Consider the following 21,584-nt stretch of genomic DNA (forward strand, 5'->3'; position numbering starts at 1 on the left):
AAGTACAGAACATTATAAAAGTATGTGTGTGTGTATCTATGTACATACTCACATACATTTTGGGATGTGTATATATGATGTGTGTTATACTCACATACATTTTGGGATGTACCTATGTGATGTGTGTAGTGTATGTGTGCATATGTATATGTCTGAAAGGAAAAACAAGAAACTGTAACACTAGTTGTCTCCAGGAAGGGGAAATTGGGTGGTAATGGAAGACTGGATTGAAAAGATAAATGAATTACTTTTCACTGAAAATCCCTCTGTAAATTTTGAATTCTGTTAACATATATTAAGACTTTAAAAATTAAATTTGAAAAATGCTTCTGAGGGAAAAGCAGTGCTATGATTTCTCTACTTATTTAAAATTACTTTAAAAATACCATGAAGTGAACATGGCAAAATGTTCATAATAGTGGAAATTGGGTTCCTGGTATTTGCAAGTTCACTGTTCTTTTCTCCTCATACTCTGAAGTTTAAAATGTGTCAATAATGAAACTATAAAATTCAGAACAGAGAAAATCTTTCATTATCAAGAACAAGGGAATATCAGTGGATTACACATGTTTAAGAATTTATTAGAAAAAAACACAATGGAATACAGAAACATATATAAATAAATTATAACATTAAAAAAAACCACACTGATAAATTATACCAAAGAGCTGATTAGGGGAGAGGGAAACAGAGAGCTAGTGATGCTAAAAATTCATGAATCAAACTTATTTCATTAAAAAAGATATAGCAGAAATAACCAAAACTGGAATGAAAATGAATATTGAGACCAGAGAATTCAGTAGAATGATGAAAGAACACTTTGTATTAATTCAACCTATTGTATCTGAAAATCTGCTTGGATTGTGATTCTCTAGTAGAAAACAAGTTAAATATAAGCTATAAAGCAACGAAAAATAGGAAAAAACCATAGGAAAAAGTGAGAATATTTTCCACAGTTAACTTCAGTTCTACTCCAAACCACCAAAAACAGAGTTCAGAAGATGTAAATGATGTGCTCAGTTAACTGTTGATATTAACACTAAAGCTTTTCAACCCATTCTAGAACACAAAGCAAAAAGAAAACCCTTAAAATTATTTTAACACAACCATAAAATATAATATCCAAACATGACAAAAATAGAACAAAAAAGTAAATTATCGATCCCTTTCATTTAATAGTAACTTGAAGAAATTCCAAATCAAATTAAGATACTCATAATCCAGTAGTAAATTTTTAAAGTATAACTTTTTTGAACCAAAAATGCTTTGTTGAATGAACAATAAAAGGAAATTTTAATACTAAAAAATGAATTACTTCACAATGATAAAAGTTTAATTAAAGAATAATATACTTGTTTATACAAAAAGCATTTGATTACCCCCACCACCTGGCTTTGATTAAAATTCCTTAGACACAAATAAACAAACAAAAAAAAAGGTGAGGGACTTTTCCTAACATGATATACAAAAATATCTCAAATTTAAAATTAGCATCTTACTTTGATGACTGAGACCACCTACAACAAAATAACTTACCTGCAGGAACCAAGACCTGATACCACCCTCAGCAGGGTTCCTATAAACAAGATAGACCTGTAAACCAATAAATAATTTCAGTTTGCTCATCTAAGCAAATAACTCTTCCATCATTGATAACATCTTACTCATATAGGGAAATAGCTCATTCATCAGACAAAAATTTGATTGTCTAAACCCACGTCAAGGTCCTCATCTTACTCTTTCACCAACTTTAAACTACTGCATGACAAATTTTGCCCTCTTGTAACCTGTTCCCTGTCTTGAAAATCCTGCCTTCAACCACATCAGCCTATCCCCCCAAAACTCCAATTTTCTGCTTTTGAAATGCTGCTAAGCTTCGTCAAAATGGTGCTTTCCCTTGGTGCAGTAGGTTTAATAAATTCAGTTTTGCTTGATCATGGGTGTTTCTGAGAGTCTTTTGGGGCAATAGACCAGCAGCAACATGCTGGTCAGACCCAAGAAGTATCCTTTAAAACCTAATTAAATCAAGGGTGGGTGGTATTTCCACAATTGTTTAAATGTTCTGAAAGTACCAGTCAGTGAATTTTATCAATATAGCTACCAGATCATTTGGAAGGGGAAAATCCCAATTATTAGTATTTGCAAAGGATTTAGTATACAATTTGAAAAAAAAAATCTGAAAAGCCATGAGAAAGAGTAAGGAGACCATTTACCCCCAAAAAACAAAACAAAACTTTCAGATACAGAAAAATTATCAAGTAAGAAAATAAACTGAAAGAAGATAGTCCCACCACAAAGTAAAAATATTAACACTAATTAAAATTATTGAATAAAAAGGAAGACGTACCTTGTTCTTGGATAGGAAGACATATTATTAAAAAACAATTCTCGCCTAAATTAATTTATTAAAATTGATGAAATTGCAGTGTATACTGTAATTTCTTCCAACAAGAAGACACATGAGACAGGAGGCAGAAGAGACACACAGATCCACAGAACAAAAATGGAGCCAGTCACAAATGAGGGTACAGCATATGTGCAAGATGGCATTACAGATAAATGGGCAATTATTGGCAAATAATCGCAAGTAATGGCAAATAACTGGGCAACTTTAAGATTTCAAATTAAAAAAAATTTCCCATGACTTAAGAATTTGAATTTAAAAAGGACAAAATAATTAGAAGTTAACATAGGTGAAGAGTTTTATGGGATCAGTAAAAATATCTTTCCAAAATGACATGAAACTCAGAAGCCATAGAAGCGAACATGGTTATACTCAGACATATAACAATCATACACATTCTTATAACAAAAATGAAGTTTAAAAGTGTGTAAAAAATATCTGTAATGCTTGACATTCCAAAGCTTATTCCCCCAATATAAATGAGCTCTTTGAAACCAGGAAGAGACCAAACATCCCCCTACCCCCAAAACTGGACATAAAGAGAAAATTAAAAAATACAGATGGCTAATAAACATGAAAAAAATGATCAAACTCAAAAACCAAAAGAAATACAATTTAAGACAATAGTTTGGGCTATCACACTGGCAAAGATTTTAAATATTCATAAAATTCATTATCTGGGAGGTTGTGGGAAAGCTGGCAATCTTATTCATTGCCATTTGAGGATAAAGTCGTTACCACATTTTTAAGGAAATCTTGTGATCATTTTCAAAGTTTGAAATGTGCATATACTTAATCCCAGTATTTCAACTGCTAAGTAATTTATTATGATATAATAGACAAATGCAAATAATTGATATATAGGGAGGTTCATTGCACAGAAATTTGGTGCTAACATAAATATCTATGAATGAGAAATGCTTAAACATTTAATTATTTTTCATATACAAAACAGTCATGCAGTCATTCAACAAATGACACAGATATGTATTACTGAAACAGAAAAAGGGCATTGAAAAAACTGTTAAATGAAAGGAAATTTGCAGAATAATGTGTACAATATAGCTCCACTTTCAGAACTCCCCCAAAATTGCTTGTGTGTGCGTGTGCGTGTGTGTGCGCATCTATCCAATTAAAGAATGCACACAACTCCCTTAATAGAGGAAAACTCTGAGAGAATTGGGAGAGAGTAGGGCACTTAATTTATATATTAGATGTCTAGATACGCTTTGAATTTTTGAAAAAAATTTAATAGATCTTATTTTTTAAATTTACCACATGGCAAATGAATATTATAAATTTATTTATGGGAGCACTGAGAAATTCCATCATTTTGAGTTTCTTGTGCAATAATAGTTCCTCTACTGAGGCTCCTGGGATTGAGTCAAGTGGAAGCAAGGGAAACAGTCACCATGCCCAAATTAAAGTCTCATCGATGATATCCCAACATGAGCATTTCTCAGTTAAGCATTTCTTATCTGCAGGAGGTGTCCACTGCAACACAGGCGAGAGAAGAGTTCCCATGCATAAAGAAGACTGTAGCATTGTTTGGGAGAAGCTGGTGGTAGAAGTAATGGCAACCACAGTAACAAATCCACCTCATCTTTATGGTCATCACCTGCAAGGACACAGTGGGGAAAATTGACAAAGGTGAGGAACACATTTTCTAAGGGGCTGTGAAATCTTTGTACACTCTTCCTCCACATGTGCTGGAACAAATCCACCCAGAATACCCAGAGCCACATTTTCAGCAGCTGAGTGCCTGTTGTGGCCAGAAAAATGACTTTTAAACTCCCTAAAATCAAGGATGCCAAACACTTGTGATACCTTTTCTCCTTTACTTGGCTAAAAAATCATGGAGATCTCCAACTATCTCAGATTTTTTATCTGTCTTTTCTCCTCTGTGTTTGGCTCCTTAAAATTCTAGCTCACTCATTTATTTAATCAATTATTTCAGGCAAAACTACTTATCTACCCACCAGTCTAATAATTACTGAGAATCTACTATATCTCCCACACATAATAATTCTCTGGTAACACAATGGATCCAGCCAAGGAGTTTAATTTATTGGATAAGAAAAGTTAAGGAAATCCTTTGTATTAATAGTAAACATAGTAACTGAGATATAGAAAAGCTATGAAGGTATGCAAGAAGCACTGTATCTCTTCACTCATTATGCAGTTTGGCCCTGGGAGTCAATTAGAATGTAACCATAAGTCATCAATCTTCAGAAAATTAACGTCTATTTTTCTACCTAGACATACTTGCGCTTAGAGAGCAAGGACTATTCTGACAAAAATCTTACCTTCAGAGGGCAGCCCTTGGACAACAGGTAGGCGAAGGGCTCTGTCTGAAGAATCTTGTTTTAGGGATTTTTCTGGTATCATTCATTCCCAAAAGAGTTCCCAAGAAGTTACCTTACAAGGGGGAGAAAAAAAAAAAAAAGAAACACCACTTCCAATGAGAAAGGAAATTCAACTAGAAGCTAGGAAGTCACTCTTTGGTACTCTTCCATATTGATTTCATTTGGAAGCTGGTTCCCACTCTGCTACACAGCTCTGGAATTATAGCCAGCTGCTATGTAACTCTGCACATTTCAGCATCAGCACCTCGCAACACAGCCCTTTTTTCCTGTGCATTTCCAAACTGACTGGATGGCCTGGATCCCACTGAAAACTACATTTCTTTTTTTATTGTTTACTTTTTCTGCTTAGTTGGCCAGGATATTTACAAAATCATTCTAATCTACGTATATATCTATTCTCAATAAAAGTTTATTGAGCGCCTACTGTATGCCTGATGACCCATAATGTGCTTGTGTCACAAAAATGAACTCAAAAACATCAAGGTCATAAGAAATTAAAACTCCACTTGATGAATGAATTGTACAAATAAAGAGCAGAGCAGTAACTTAGTAAGTGGTCTTATAGAGGTAGATTTAGTTTTAGGATAGAGTACTTGAGGAAATACTCCCATTTAGGAAGATCTGTTATGGCCCAAACTCTAACTTCCCATTATTATTCTCATTCTCATCTGGCTCTTGGGTGTGTTTTTAATGCAACTTAGTTACAACCAAATGTCATTAAGCTTAAGAAGAGCAAAATCTATCAATGTCTATCTCTAATAAACATGCAGTTCCCTGCCCACGTAGCATACCTGCAGGTGTGTCCAAAAGACCACAGGTGGGAAGACAGAACACTGACGGAGAAGTATGCGGCCACTTTATTCTCTAGAGCTGACATTCAAGAGCTTCGGCAAATGCATAGACAGTTTTCCTTTCCTTCTAGGCTCTATCACCTGACAGGCAGAAAAAAAAAAAAGATGAAAAAATAATATTTTAGGAAATGATATATGCAGATATAAATATAAATGCACCTACACGTATATATAAGTTATACCCAAGCACACATGCATGTAACCTAATTTAACAATAAAAAAAAATCATGTGTGGCTATTCTGTGCTACACACAGACTGGGATGGTTGGACGTTGCAAAGTCCTTTGTGTGTTATGTGCACAACCTTCATACACACATGGTTCTCCCTTCCCCCTGAGGTCCAATAGACTCAGAGAGTGGCTACCCAATACTTACTTTAGCAAGATAAAATACTCCCATTCCATTAAGACTAAATGCTATAAGACAGTTTTTTTTACTATTATGTAGAGATCAATGAAAACATGGTTTCTGTGTTACAACCTGGTGAAGTCCAACAGAAGGTCCCAACAATTCCATTGGCAAAAGAAAATTGTTTCTAGCTTATCAATTTTCAAAAGACCATCCTTAGGAAAAAAAAATGCATGCCGATGATATCTAAATACCTAGAAAGATTGGATTAAACTAAATTACTTTTTTCCAAACAATAATCTAAAGTTTTCCCTAAAGCAATACTCTAGTGAAAAGGTACAGTCCTGTGCAATAATCAGAAGTGTATTAATTATTCTTCATCTAAAAGACATCCATAAATACAGTATTTTTATCTATGATTTTGACAAAGGCATCTAACATAAATCATCATTTTTAAACAACCTTAATGTAACTATAATAGTCTAGATGTGACAAAATGAAGAACACACTTGATTACTGTATTCAAATTATTCTCACAAATGCGGAGAAAAATGGCTTACATGTGATTTACTGATTTCCACTTTGCTGATTACCCAATGAACAAATGTAAAACTGTGTATCTATCTCAAAGTCCCTAATACTCTCTCTGGAGTCATCTGCAGAACACCATATCACAAATTTTACAAATGTATTTACAGATTTTCTTCTATTATCTTATCAATCAATAAACATATTGAAATACTAGATTCATGTAAAGGTGTAAAATTTTAACTAGTACATTAAAGGATATCCTTCCTGGACATCCTTTTTAGACATTTCCTCCTAGTCTTCATTCCTCCCTGCACCCTGCCCACAGGTATGCTGTATATCTGCTTATGTACTATGGCTGTTTGGCAGGCCATGAACCACTGAAGTATTTAAGGTTTCTTTTGATCCCCAAGAACCAATTTTTCACCCCAGGAGGATGATATCGACTATGCACTGTGCATGTTATTTTTTTTTCATTTTTCAGTTTTATTAGGTAGAATTGTTACAATTTGACTGCAACATATACAATATATTGCATGTAAATACATATACACAATATACTGCACAAATTTTTAAAATTTACATATATGTATTGTTCATTGTTTCACTCTAAGAACATTTAGAGCTTTAGCTTTTTAAACTTACATAGTTATCAAAGGAATAAAGCCAACCACAAAATAAGGTTTATTTCAAAAAGATACATACACCCTGCTATTAATAGCAATATTATTTATAATTGTCAAGATATGGAAGTATCATAAATGTATGTTAATTTGAGAAAAAGAACTAAATTGGGTAAGGAGTGCAGAGTGTCCTAGTCTGTCATGAACTGTGTTTGGGGGGCAGTTTCCCATTCTCTTCAAATGCTCTGTCAACAGGACACACTGCTGAGGTGTTAGGGATATTCTCTCAATCACATATCTCATTTTGGCCTAATATCATCTTCATTCCTAAAAGGAAGGAACTATTCAAGCACTCTTAATGCCCAATGCCTTTATGCTTTGAGCTAAGAACTGAAATGTCAAAAATCCTGGAATCTACAGGAATGGAAACCACGGAGGACTCATCATATTATTAATGTATGTGTTTGATGTGATTACGAGTCCTCCCAAAATAGATTAAACCACTGACAAGTGAAAACAAACAAACCACTGCTTAGCAACAGATAAATTTGAATGAGTGATGGTATATTGTCAAGAGGTCTTCTGGAAACTTCACAGAGGTAAGTGTTGGTAACAATAAGAATCTAAATATCAATGGCATGTTACTGAGTTTAAAGGGCAACTAGAACCTTGCTTTCCTCCATAACCACCTTCCCTCAAGAAAACAGTGAGATAAACGATAGCTTGCCTGATGGAATATACAGAATCCATAGCGATGCCCCCTCTTTCATTCCTAATTTTAGTGATTACATCTTCTCATTTTGTTTCTTGGTCAGTCTAACTAAAGTCTCATCAATTTCATTAATCGGTAGAAATCTAACTTTTGGTTTCATGGGTTTTCCCTGAAGTTATTTGGGATGTTATTTTGATGTCATTGACCTTTGCTCAGACCTTTATTATTTAGTTCCTTTTCCTTGATTTGGGTTTAATTTTCTAATTTAGTCTCTTTCTTGTTTCTTAGGGTTGAAGCTTAGATTACTTATTTGATATAGTTCCTCTTTTCTGATATAATAATTTAAAATGATAAGTTTCATTCTAGCCATGACTTTAGTTGTATCTCCACTTAGTTCTACATGTTCTTATAATTTTCTTGGATCCATGGGTTCTTGTAAGATATGTTAATTTCCAAAAATTTAGAAATTTCCCAGATTGATTTGTTTTGATTTCTAATTTAATTCTCCTGTGGTCATAGAACATACTCTACATGAGCTCAGTCTCTTTTAAAGTTCATTGGTTTCATGTTTATAACTTAGCATATGATCTATGCTGGAGAATGTTCCACATGTATTTGAAAATAAATTGTGTCCTGCTGTTGTTGGGTGAAGCATTCTACATATGTCAGATCAAGCTGGGTAATAAGAGTGCTCAAGTATGCTGTAACCACTGATTCTCTACAATGATCTATCAATTGTTAAGGCGAGGGTACTGAAGAGTCCAGATACCATCACTGAGTTGGCTAGTTATGCCTTCAAGCACGTCAGTTTTTGCTTTATGTAATTTGAGACCCTGTTGTTAGGTAACAATGTTTATAACTGTTATGTATTCCAGTTTAATTAGACCTTCTATCATATAACATCCTTCTTCACTTCTAGTAATATTTTACCAAAGACTATTCTTTCTTATGTCGGAATAGCCACTTCAGTTCTCTTCTGGGTATTATCTGCATGGCATAATTTTCCTATCCTTTTTCTTTCAACCAGTTTGTGTTTTTGTTCTAAAGTGTCTCTCTCATAAACAATGTATACCTTTAATTTTTTAAAATGGAATCCCCTAGTTTCTGTCTTTTAAATTTATTATTATGTGGTTGGATTTATGTCTGCTATTTTCCTATATGTTTTCTAGATGTCTTATACCTTTTTGGTTTATCTGTTCATTCTTAGCTGCCTTTTCTGGTATTAGATTTTCCCCTATTGTACTATTTTCAATGGCTCTGGCATGTTTATAAAAGCAACTATGAGCCTGAAATAGGACATATACTAAACACCAAGAATTCCATCACCACTGGACACAGCAATCATGCCATTATGTCATGGAGACCAGCAAACACAATCAGTGACCCAGTTTCATGTTTGACTAACTTAGTCAGACTCTCATTGTCATTGGAGCATTGCAATTCCCTAAGATAATATCAGTGTTCTTAGGACAAAATGCTTACCTTTTTGAGAATTAACACAGGCCTCTTAGGATGGGAGAAATAATTATTCCCAACACTTTCCTATATGTCTTATCTCAAGGGGAAGCAATAAATCTTATCCATATGAAACCCAGTTTTTGGTCCAAGCCAACCTGTGGGAAAGAATAAATGTGTGTCAAGATGACAAGCAGAATGAGTCCATTTGTCAACTAAATATAAGACAGAAGGGTTCACTATGTATATGCATATAATGCAAATTAATTTATCACTCAAATGAGATCTTTCTGATATTATTCAAAAGGAAGATAGTGCAAAAATTCGAGGAAAGGAGTATCTCATATGACTCACCAGATTATTAATGCCTCACACTCTTTGGGTTTTAACAGATACTTCACAAAAGCAATAGAATTCTAAATTACTTAATAAAATAATAAAAAGCTATCTAGGAATATACATTTATTAAAATTGGAAATTACCTCTGGAGTGCATTGTTCTGATTTTTCCCAGAGAAAGAAGCTGGTCCAAGTGACAAAAAAATGGCACTTTGGGGTGGCAGTGAGAATTCCAGGCAGCAAAATATCCCTTCTCTCCAACATCACTTTCAATCTACAAGGTACAAAGGAAATTAGGGAGTATAGAAACAAAACTTTCCTAATGGAATATTTAGTAACAAGTTGCTATAAGGAATACATTAAAGATATTCACTGGGCGATCAATATGACAAGAACAATAATTGCTTGCTCCTTGGAACATGTTAGTTTAGAAAAATTTTTTCATCCTCCATAACTTTATTCATTTTAACTGGGATCTTTCTTTAAACACATTAGAAATCCATTGAGGGTGTATACAAGTGGTTACAGAAATCCATGTTTAAAAAAAAGCCAAGAACTAGAAATTTAATCATTTTACATCTGAAAATGTTTAATACGTTATGTGGTTGAAGCCAGTACTCAGGTGTTGCTCACTCAGTTGATGAGAAAAACAAACAAACAAAAAAATCCAATAATTCAAATCCCAGTGAGTGGTTGGCAAGTAAATTAAAATATATTGCAAGGATTCCACATATGATACTTACTTATGAATTATCATATATTTGTTTCACTTACTAGAGAAAAGTAAAGATTCACAATCAGTTTGTATTTGGACCGTCTGTAAATAGTCCTCAAGAGGCCGATCATCATTCAGAAGCTTCCAGCAGCTCAGACAGCTATGTGAATGGCTCAAGTGCAGGGACAACCATTTGTAGAATTTTCATGACTCGTGTGCGAATTCCCCAGGGTCTGTTTACTACAAGTATATTTATGCTACCAGCTGATGACTCAAAGAGTAGCAACTTCATCCCCAAATTAGATACGTGTAGACACTGTGCAATTCAGTTCCTCTAATGCACGCGAGCTGCTTAGCTTTCCAACACCACAATGCTTTCTGGGACCATACCGATAAAAACACTGATCTGTAAATATTTTGCTGGGTGTAGTTATCTCTGCTGGACCTCAGTTTCACAGAAGTGATTGTGGATCTCATTTTGTTCAGATTTTCAAATGTGACCCATTATTAGAGTCATCACTGATAACAAGAGTTTCTAAAATAGGGCAACTGTTCAGCTCAGAAAGTGAAAGAAACTCCAAAGTTCATCACTTACCCACCCTCCGCAGTCACGGAGAAGACCCCTCATCAATGGTCCAGGCTCCACAGCTATCGTAGATGTGCCTTGCAGTATGTGGAGTGTTACAGGATCCTTAGAAGGAATGTCAGTATTCTAGGGACATACTGCCCTGAGGATTCCCACTGGCCCCTGAGGATGGGCCTTTCCTTCATTCGTATCTCAAGGGAAGGAATAAACATTTTCATTTGAAACCCGAGCTCTATCCTTTTTGACCTGTGGGAATAGAATAAAAATGTGGAAAGATTAGAAGCAAACCTGTTCATTGGTCTGTCAGGCACAAGACAGTAGGGTTCAACATGTTCCTTCCTGCTAAATAAGCTAATGAATTGCACTACTGGGATATTTCTAATGTTATTCTAACAATATTAATTGTGTCAGTCTACGGCCTCCATAAGAGCAAATATTGTTCAACATTTTCTGCCAGACAAATGAAATGTGCAGTCAGACTGTCTGAATGTGCTTAAAATTCCAGGAAAATGTTGGCCTGGTGAACAAGTCAATCCCAACAACACACATGTATTTCTGTAAATTCAACCTCAGAATTATTTTATCCCCAAAGATGATCCAATGGCTTGGGGAGGAGGAAACTGCAAGAAGCTATGATAGGAAAATAAAGAACAGTCACCTAAAAGTCACCTGCAGCACTTAACCTGCCTGAGCTCGGGAACCTGGCAGTTTGCAGAGGATGCACAGGGTTATCCTGTGCCTGATGCTACACAGTATGGTCACAGCAATGCAGGCAGGACTCGCACAGGCACAATAATTACAGACATGTGACTAGAGGGGTTGGGACTGGGCAGAGAGGATAAGTCGGATGCTGAGGCCTCTCACCATGAAATATTTCCTGTCCTAATGTCAGGGAGATGCTCATCAGGCCACACAGCTGAGGGTTCAGTGACATCGGGCAAGCACATCCTTCAGTAGAAAAAGCTTCTCTCTGCCACAGTGGTGAGCAACAGCCTTGACATCACCTCCACACTTAATTCCTATATGAGGCATCCACAGGAAGACTGAGAAAATACAAAAATTCTGGAAAAGAACAAAAAAGGAGCCTCAAAGAATCACCAGATTATTAAGGCCTCACACTGTTGAATGGACAGACTCTGATTAAATTCTTGATTACTTAAAAATAATTACAACAACCCAGGGAAAATTTATAAAAAATGAGAGTGCGTCATTGTATTTCTTCTCAGATAAGGGAGCTGGTAGAAATAACAAAGCCATCTCTGCCTTGGTGAGGTGGCTGAGAATCCCATGCAATTCCAGTGCTTTTTCCAACCTACAAGTCACAGAGGAAATTAGAGTTATTGAGAAGGAAAACCTTGCGAATTGAATATTAATTGAGAAGAAATTATAAGGAATTAATTATATACGTTTGCTGACCAACTGTGTGGCATGACAAAAATACACATGTTCCATGGAACAGGAGACTACAGAAAGTTGTTTGTCCTAAGACCTGGCCAAAGTTTCTCTAAAGGACCCTCAGCATCACTCATTAAAATTGGGATCTCTCTTAAAATACATATAAAACAGACTAAAGGAATATGAATATTAACCAATAAAATGCCAAGAATTGAAAAAGCAACAATTTCACAATTAAAAAGATTGAGTGCCCATCTACTTGAATCTATCATCCAAATGTCTAGAAAGTTTATTGTTGGGTGAAAAGAAAAAAAAGTTCTTGAATTCTTATGACTGAGCTAATAATCAAGTCAAACTATGCTCTAAGATATTCCTGTAGATAGAAACTACTCTTAAATTTCCATATATTTGCTTTATCCAAAAAATTGATAAGTAAAGACATAGTATCTTTTGAAGTGACTATGTAATCTACCTGGATAGACTACCACTCACTAACCAGACTGCAGCATCTAAGAAAGTTGTGCGAACGGCTCAAAGTAGACAAAAACGTATCTTCTGGGTCTCACTACTCATGTGCTGGTTCCCAGAGTCTGATGACTGTGAGTGAGTGGATGGTGCCATGCCATCATCCCTAAACCAGACATTTATGTACCTCTGTACAACTCATTTCCCTTAATATATGCAGTCAGGTGAGCTTTCAAACACTCTAGTCCTGGCTGGTACTGCTACTAGACCAGCTGAACGCCCCCCACAATTTTGCCTCCTATGGTCCAAGAGAGGCACCTTAGCTGACAAGTGACCATGCCACTCAGTTTGTTCATATTCCAATGAGATCCAGATTCGAAGTCATAAATGATCCAGGCACATTAGTAAAAGGGGCTTTGATCCTAAGGTATGTGGTAGGCACTGAGCACTCAGGGTTCTGATACCTTTAGACAAGCTGACCTATTCAATAATGGAGACCAGTCATCACAGTCAGTGACACCCTCATGATTGACCAGCACAGCCAGAGTTTCACTGTCATATGCATGTTACAGTGTCCTAAGAGGAATGTCAGTATTTTCAGGACAAAAGGCATACTGATGTTAGAACTCCCACTGGTTCTTGAGGATGAGACTATGAAATTATATTTTAATACTTTCCTTCATGTCACCTCTCAAGAGGAAGAAATAAGCTCTTTCATATGAAACTCAGCTACTGGTCAATACCTGTGGAAATAGAGTAAAAATATAGAAAAATTAGATTATATATGTCTATTTGTCAAAAATGCACTAAACAAGAGGGTTTATTATGTACCTTCATATCATTATACTCATATTACTGAAATAGAATGTTTCACAAAAAGGAGACAAAAATATTGGACAACTTGCTGGATAATTAATAACACATTATTTGGATTAACAGATACTTTACAAAACCAATTATGTACTTGATTACAAATCATAAAAAGGAAATTTGTTTAAAATTGGTTATTACCTTTGGAGTGCATTGTTTTGTTTCATCCCAGGAAAGGGAACAGGTGAGAACAACAAAACCAACACTAGTTTATGGTGGTGAGTATTCCATGTAATTCCCAAATCATTTCCAGTCTACAAAGCACAGAGGAAACAAAGGAAGTTGTGAAACAAAACCTTCTCAGTTGAATGTTAACTGACAAAAGTAATAAGGAATTAACTACAGAATTCACTTGAACATCTATATAAGTAGAAAAATTATGTTTGTTACCTAGAAAAGGGTAGTTATAGAAAATCAATTTTTCTAAGACCTTGTTCACAAATTTGACTAAAAATTCCCTCTGACTATTATTTACTGAAGTTAAAACTTCCCTTTAAAGATATAAACCCATTGAAAGAATATGAATATTAGCCAAAGATATCCACATAAAATTCCAAGAATTGGAAATTTAATCATTTCATGTTAAACATGTTTAATGAAGTATCTAATTTAATCTGTAATCAAATATCTAGAAAATTTCTCCCTGAGCGACAAGAAAAATCTTACTCTAATCTTTTGACGGGTTAGCAAGCAAATTAAAACAGGTCATAAGCTAATGTAATCAATACAATCAACTCTTCGATTTTCCATATTTCTTTTATTGAAGAGAGGAATGACAAGCAAAAACTAATCATTTCTTTCTAACTGAGTGTCTAACAGACCTAAACACGCTGAGCATCACAACAGGCTGTAACATCTAACGGAGCTGCGTGAATGGCTCAAGTGTAAGCACAACCATTCCCCACAGGGTCCATTACTCTTGTGCTTGTTCTCCATGGTTGTGAGGGTGCTGCCTGCCAGTCACTCAAAGATTTTTCACTCCACAGTGGTTACCTAGTCTCTGTATAATTCATTTCCTTTAGTGTATGCCAACATCATAGTTTTCCAAAATTGTTGTCCATTTTGGGAGGCACCACTAGCTGAGCAAATGGAATATTCCTCCACACTTCTGCCTAGCATGGTCTCTTGTGCTGGACCTCAGCTCACATAAGTGATCCTGTCACTCATTTTGTTCAGATTCCAAGGAGATCTATTTTTGAAGTCATCATCGATCCAGGCACATTTGTACAAGAGAGCTTGATCCTGAGATATGTGGCAGACACAGAGCTCCCAGGACTCCCTTTCCCTGGGACACGCTGGTCCACACTATTCAACCATGGAGGCCAGCATCACTGATGACCCCACGGCTGGCTAGCACAGCCAGAGTCTCATTGTCACTGAGGGGTTACAATTCCCTGAGTGGAATGTCAGTATCTTCAGGACAAATTGCTTACCAGCATGAAAATTCCCAGTGGCCCATAAAGATGAGAGGCAGAATTATTCTTGAAATTCTTCTTCATGTCTGATCTCAAGGGGAGGGAAAAAACTCTTTCATGTGAAACCCAGCTCTTGGTCCATCTTGAACTGTAGAGTAAATATATGTAGTAATAGAGTAAATGTATATAGTAATAGAGTAAATATAAGTAAAGATGAGAAATAATAATGGCGATGTATCAACCAAGCAAAAGATTAATTAATTCACTGTGCACCTGCATTTACCTATATTAATTCATTTCTTTACTTAGATGTTTTAAACTATTCATCTCAGCAAAGAAAGAGCAAAAATTCTGCAAATAAAGGAGACACAAAGCATGAATAACTCACCATGTTATTAATGCCTCACAGTATTTGAATTTACAGTCTTCAAAAACCATATGAATTCCTGATTTCTTAGAAATGAATGAATTATCCTGCAAAAAAACTTATTGAAAATTGTGTTGTTGTCTCTGAAACACTATTCTTGTTATTCCCAGTTGAGAAAGCTGCTACCAATGACAAAACCAGCCCTTCTTTGGTGTGGTGGTGAGAATTCTGAGCGACAAAATGCACCTTCCATTCAACATCACTTCCAACTACAAAGCACAAGGAGAAATTAGTGAAGTTGAGAAACAAAATCTTCTTAATGGAATGTCAAATATTAAAAGCTTACATAACATTGACCCTAGATAGTCACTCGACTAGCTACATTAACAAAGAGTTACATTCACTCTTTGGAACATAGTGATACACAGATTAATTTTTATAAGACATTAGTCTCAAAGTTCCCCAGTGCACATGCCTCAGAACCATGCATTATAACCAATATCTCTCTTATACACATTTAAAACACATTGAGGGTGGAAGACATGAAATCTATATAAAAACACAAGAAGTTCATTACCTATGGTCACAATGACTTGCCCTATTCAGTCATGGAGATCCAATGTCACAGTCACTTCCCTAGGCTCCAGCATATCAAAGACTTACTATTATTGGGATATTACATTGCCCCTAAGAGGAAGGTAGTTTTCTCAGAACAAAATGCTTACCAGTTTGAGAGTGGACCTTAAAGATGGGAAGGCAGGATTATTCTCAATATGCTCCTTCATTTCACCTCTCTTTCATATGAAACCCAGCACTTGACCCATGCTGCATGCAGGAATAAAGTGAAATGTGGAGAGGGGAGAAATAAATGTGTCCACTGGTCTGCCAGGCGCGTGGTAGAGTTCAAAAATGTGTCCCCATGCTAAAATAAACTAATGTATTTGTCTCCTATGATATTTCTGACAGCATTTCAAATATATTAATTGTGTTAATCTCTAACCTCCAACAGAATAAATACTGTCCAGTATTTTCAGCCACTAGACACTCAGATAGCTATAGACAATTGTAAAATTTATTTCCTGTAATTTATGTGATCAGGTTAGCTTTCAAACACCATGGTCCCTGTTGGTGCTACTTCTCAATTGAACTCCTTCCACTTTTTCTGGCTAGTACAGCGCCCTGTGCTGTACCTTTCCTCACAGAACTGACTGTGTCAATCATTTTCTTCAGACTCCTCTGAGACCCACTTTTGAAGTCATCATCAGTACAGGTACATTTGTAAAAGGGTATTAAATAAGAGATACGGAGCTCTCAGGATTCCAACACCCTCAGGCACGATGACCCACGGTTTTCAGTCATGGAGACCAATGACCACAGGCAATGACCTAGTCTCATAGTCAGCTAGCTTGGCTGGAGTCTTAGCATCACTGGAATGTTACAGTGCTCTAAGAGGAATGTCAGTACTTTAGGACAAATGCTTACCAGTGCTGGAATTCCAACTGGAATCACTGAACTGTGAGGTTTGGATAGCAGGTTGAGTTATGATATACCCCATCATTTCACTTCTCAGGGTGAGAAAAATGAATTCTTTCATATGAAAACAACTGCTGACTCTAAGTTAAATTATAGAAGCAGAGCAAAAGTGAGCAAAGATTTGTAACACACATTCATTGATCAGCTGGCCGAGTAATCCCTACACTGCAGGCATTCTCACTTACATAGCTTGGAAGATTTCTGGACTGAAGAAGCTCTTTCTGTACCCCAAAAGGCTAAAACCTGGGTGACACAGGTTGGGTCATCTCATGTAACTGAGCTGCTTGAACCAAGAGAAACTATTGATTTTGGTATGTTGGAGTCTCACTTAGCACAGTGAGAATCTTAGACATCCCACTCTAAAGAAAAAACTTTCAGCACCTCGTGTAGGGTTAGCAAGAGCCACATGGAGGCCCAGAAAAACCAAACAAACCAAGGGACCTAGGAATCCCAGGACAGCAGAAAGAGAAAAATGAGTAGAGTGTGTTTCAAGAAATCAAACAATATCACACTAGCCCTGACCTCACCATAATCTTCCCTTCCAGTCTAGGCCATCAGCCTCCTGAGATGCTGGAAGGCAGCACTGAGACCTCGGCATATTCCATGCTTCAGCCTTTGGCAACAGCCCTGGGTCACTAGGTGCAACAGGGAAGCTGTGAAGGCTAGCACTGCAACCCAGTCAATCAGCCCCATCCTGGCACCAACCCAACACAGCCCCAGCACCTCTGAGGACTACAGTAGTGTGTTCTCACTCATCATGTTCAGATTTTCAAGGAATGCACATGAGGGAGTCATCATTGATCCGAGCACTTGCTGGCATGCTGGAGAACTCAACAAGGCAGGCTGATCAGTGCCACAGAGGAGCCAATAAGCTCGGAGACCTCCAGCTGCCTGGGGAATACAGAGCCAGCAAGCCATTGAGCAACAGCAACAATAAATCCTTTTGGGCACAACTCGATCAGTCAAAGAAAATCCAAAAGCAAATGCCAGGACTTGGCGAGGGTAAGAGGAATGCATACTGTCATCCTGAGTGATCCACAGGAAGGGTACTCACCCTGAGAACACCCATTTCCTTCCACAACCTCTGGCCACCACCAGTCACCAGAAAATGGGAAGGTCTCCTTCTCTTGAGTATTGATAAGCCTGGCCAAACACCTCCATCTGACAAGTGGACAGAAATCACATGCATGATTCAGAATTGGACCCAGCTTCTCAGAGAGCATGCTCCATGCAAAACAACCGTTATCTGGGGATAAGCACTCTATCTGCGACATTCATTCCTCAATCCCTTGAGTCCCAATGAATGTGTGCCTGACCCAACGAGGGTAGACAGCATGGCACATGTGTGTGTATTTGTGCGTGTGTGAGTGTGTCTCTGTGAGTGGGTATGTGGATGTATTGCCAAACTGGATCTCTGTGTGTCACTGTGTTTCTTCCAGGGGAGCTCAGTACCTGAAAATGCATGATTTATACTCAGTGCCATAGACACCCGCCCTGCCACAAAACGGCAGAAGACCCTTACATTACAAAGTGCCCATGTCATCTTGAAACAACAGAAGCAGCTGAAAATGGCTAAGCTATATAACAGTCACTAATACTGTCAAAGCAACCTAAATCAAACAATGCAAATTTTCCATGCATGGAAGTGATATCCATGAGGACAATGTGTAGGGGCAGGTGAACACAAGTGATGTGGACATGGAGGCAAAACCGAGTGCCTATGTCAACAAAGAAACCATTGACTTGAAACCTCACAGCACCCTGAAACTGGCTCCAGGACACAAGTATTCTGTATTCAACTCAAGTTCCTATATCATGAGAATCCAGAAAACACTTCCTGTGAGCTATGACTCAAAACATGTAGAAGGCATGCTCAAAGACAGGGGAGGAATGCTGTGAAGACAACATAATCGTGGGTGCAAAGACAAAGAAAATAGGGCACAAGTGTGACAAATAACTGTCTATAACCACATGGGGAAAGAGTCAGGGCACTGAATTTTGAACAAAAGAAAAAACACTCGATTAGTCCACAAATTATACACACAAAACGAGGGGTAGTTGATAAAGAAAGATCCTCAGACATTACTTGAAGAGGGGGAGCAGGAATATAGGGAACAGTAAGACAGCATGTGAACTGGGAAAAGGCGTACCAAGGAAACTCAACCTAGGACAACATCTGAGCACAGAAAAAGAACCAAAGTTAAAAAGAGATTCAATGTCCAATTAATGAAAATGATAGTAAAAAATGAAAAGAAGAACACTTTTTAGAAAACAATAATTGACTAGGGAGACATGAGAAGCTGACTGCCAACAGCAGCCCATTCAGGATCTCAGCAAACATATGCCATGCACACGCACTAGCAGGGCTAAAGGTCAGCACATGCCATGGGGAAGGGGACCCTCTGGGCCAGAAACGTGGCTCCCGCCTAAAGGAACACTTGAACATTGCACATTCATGGACCAAGAGGCCAAGGGGCTAAAGGCCATGTTTCTGTCAGTCATCTGGAGCCCGGCTGCCAGCGGATCTCTCCCAGGTTCCTGCAAGACACCTTTTGGGAGTCTCTTGGACGAGTCAGCAAGCCAAGGCTTCAGGGGTCTGCTAGCACTGCCCATCCATATGGACCAGAAAAGCCTTCCTCCCTAGGCTTTTATGGACAGACCCTCTTCAAACAGACACATTCCTCAGACTTCCAGCACAGCAGGAGGAACAACAGGACGACAGCGTGGCTCAGGAAAAGACACAAAACCACACCAGAGTTAACCTCACCGGACCCTTCCCTTCCGGTCTCGGCCATCAGCTACCGCAGATGCTTGGAGGCAGCGCTGAGTCCTCAGCACGCCCCGTGCTTGTGCCCTGGCACCGACACGGCGGCAGTGGGTGCAGTAGGGAGCTGCAGGGCTAGCACCGCCACCCAGTCCCTCAGCCTGCTCCCGGCACTTCAGCCACCGGGAAACGCCGCATAGCCACTGGGCACTCAGCAGTCCTCACCAAGACGAAGGAAGTCCAGATCACGCATGGCACACGCCTCCACTGCTGCTCCATGGGAAAAAACACCCACACCTCTTCTCCTGGGCTCGGAGACACACTCGACCTCGGGCCACACCCCAAACAGCATGCAGCTGCCTCAAACCAACTTATCCATGCCACCTGCTCACAGGGCCTTGGCCAATTTGGCACTCCCCCTTCGACCAGCAGCAGAGGACCTGGCCACTGTCACATCCCACAACGGCCACTCAAACAGCGACCTCCGATTCCAGCTGCCTCGACGAATGCTTGCACACGACCGACCCTCAGACGGGAGGCTGTCTAATGCTGGCGCCGTGGGGGGTGTTTGCAGCAGTGGGAACAAGGGCAAGCTGCCCCTCACGCCTAACTATGCCCTAGCCCCCGGGGGGGCAACGTGCTGGACCTCAGTTTCGATGAGAACGACGGTAGTGAGTTCTCACTCATTTTGTTCAGATTTCCAAGGAATGCATATGAGGGAGTCATCATCGATCCGAGCACGTGCTGGCATGCTGGAGAACTCAACGCGGCAGGCTGGGCGGCTCCACAGAGGAGCCGACGAGCTCGGAGACCTCCAGCAAGCTGAGCAAACCAGAGCCAGCAAGCCACTGAGAAACAGCCACCGTCCATCTTTCTTGCCCGACTTTCGGGCAGTCAGAGAAAACCCGAAAGGAGACGCCAGGACTTGGGGTGGGGGAGGGGAAGGCGTACCGTCATCCTGAGAGATCCCTGGGAAGGGTCAGCACCCTGGGGCCGACCCACTGCTTGGGGGACTTCCGGCCACCAGCAGTCACCAGAAAACGACAGGGACGTCTTGTCTTGGCTGACGGCAAGGCTGGCCTGGCCACTCCACCTGGCAAGGGGACAGAAATCACATGCACGCTTCAGAGGTGGACCCAGGTTCTCAGAGAGCAAACTTCATGCCAATCAACCTTTATCTATGGGGAAGCCCGCAATCAATTACCCACCTTCCTCTTTCCTGGGACACCAATCAATGCGTGTCCCAGCCCACTAGGGGAGGGGACTTGGCATATGGGATTTTGATGGGTGTGTGTGTGTGAGTGTGTGCATGCCTCTGGCTGTGTGTGTGTGTGTGTGTGTGCCTCTGTGTGTGTGCGTCTGTATGTGTGCTTCTGTGTGCCTGCCGATGGGCGTGAGTGTGCGGCTGTATCTCGGTCTGGTTTCCTGTGTTTCCTCTTTGCCCCCCTAAAGATCACAGGGCCTGAAAATGCACGCTTTGCTCTCCGTTCCACAGAAGCCTGCCCATCCAGAAAAGCACCAGAGACCTCTGCTTCCAAAGTGGCCATGTCATCTTGGCCCTCTCGGGGCCGCTGCAATAGGCCAAGGATTCCTTCTCTCCGACAGCCATTCCTTCTGCTCAGAGCCAACCGCACCAACCTACAGCAATTTCCTGGCCCTGGATGGGATATTGACGAAGTCATTCTGTCGCCAAAGGCCTCCACAGGATAGGCGTACCTGGAGGCTCTACCCAGTGCCTATGGATGTCAACCCCAAAACCATGTACATGAAAGGTCACACCACCCCGATCCAGGCTCCAGGGCACAAGCAGTCTGTATACAAGTCACACCTCGGAGCTGCTCCAATCAAG

General features: G+C 39.0%; 1 long non-coding RNA gene, 1 other non-coding gene and 2 pseudogenes across 4 annotated transcripts; all 4 read right to left on the reverse strand.

Moving 5' to 3' along the window:
* Nucleotides 1–2,034: 2,034 nt before the first annotated feature.
* LOC105090787 (uncharacterized) lies at nt 2,035–20,779 on the reverse strand. Of its 3 annotated transcripts, none has more exons than XR_010378231.1 (11): nt 20,687–20,779; nt 15,460–18,132; nt 15,090–15,219; nt 13,798–13,910; nt 11,791–13,529; nt 10,936–11,172; nt 9,770–9,899; nt 9,315–9,445; nt 5,562–5,702; nt 4,711–4,822; nt 2,035–4,022 (listed from the first exon to the last, which is right to left on the reverse strand). It is a non-coding gene; the product is annotated as an uncharacterized LOC105090787 (long non-coding RNA). The 3 variants fall into 3 exon arrangements; XR_010378232.1 differs by lacking the exon at nt 20,687–20,779 and having other exon boundaries at nt 15,460–15,707; nt 16,164–19,301; XR_010378230.1 differs by lacking the exon at nt 20,687–20,779 and having other exon boundaries at nt 15,460–19,300.
* LOC116149443 (small nucleolar RNA SNORD116) lies at nt 14,789–14,870 on the reverse strand (annotated as a pseudogene).
* Nucleotides 17,691–17,775, reverse strand: LOC116149442 (small nucleolar RNA SNORD116; annotated as a pseudogene).
* Nucleotides 20,378–20,470, reverse strand: LOC135319629 (small nucleolar RNA SNORD116). The gene has a single exon (XR_010378429.1). It is a non-coding gene; the product is annotated as a small nucleolar RNA SNORD116 (small nucleolar RNA).
* Nucleotides 20,780–21,584: the final 805 nt, after the last annotated feature.

The sequence above is a fragment of the Camelus dromedarius genome, chromosome 29 (assembly GCF_036321535.1).
Source record: "Camelus dromedarius isolate mCamDro1 chromosome 29, mCamDro1.pat, whole genome shotgun sequence".
Lineage (NCBI taxonomy): Eukaryota > Metazoa > Chordata > Mammalia > Artiodactyla > Camelidae > Camelus > Camelus dromedarius.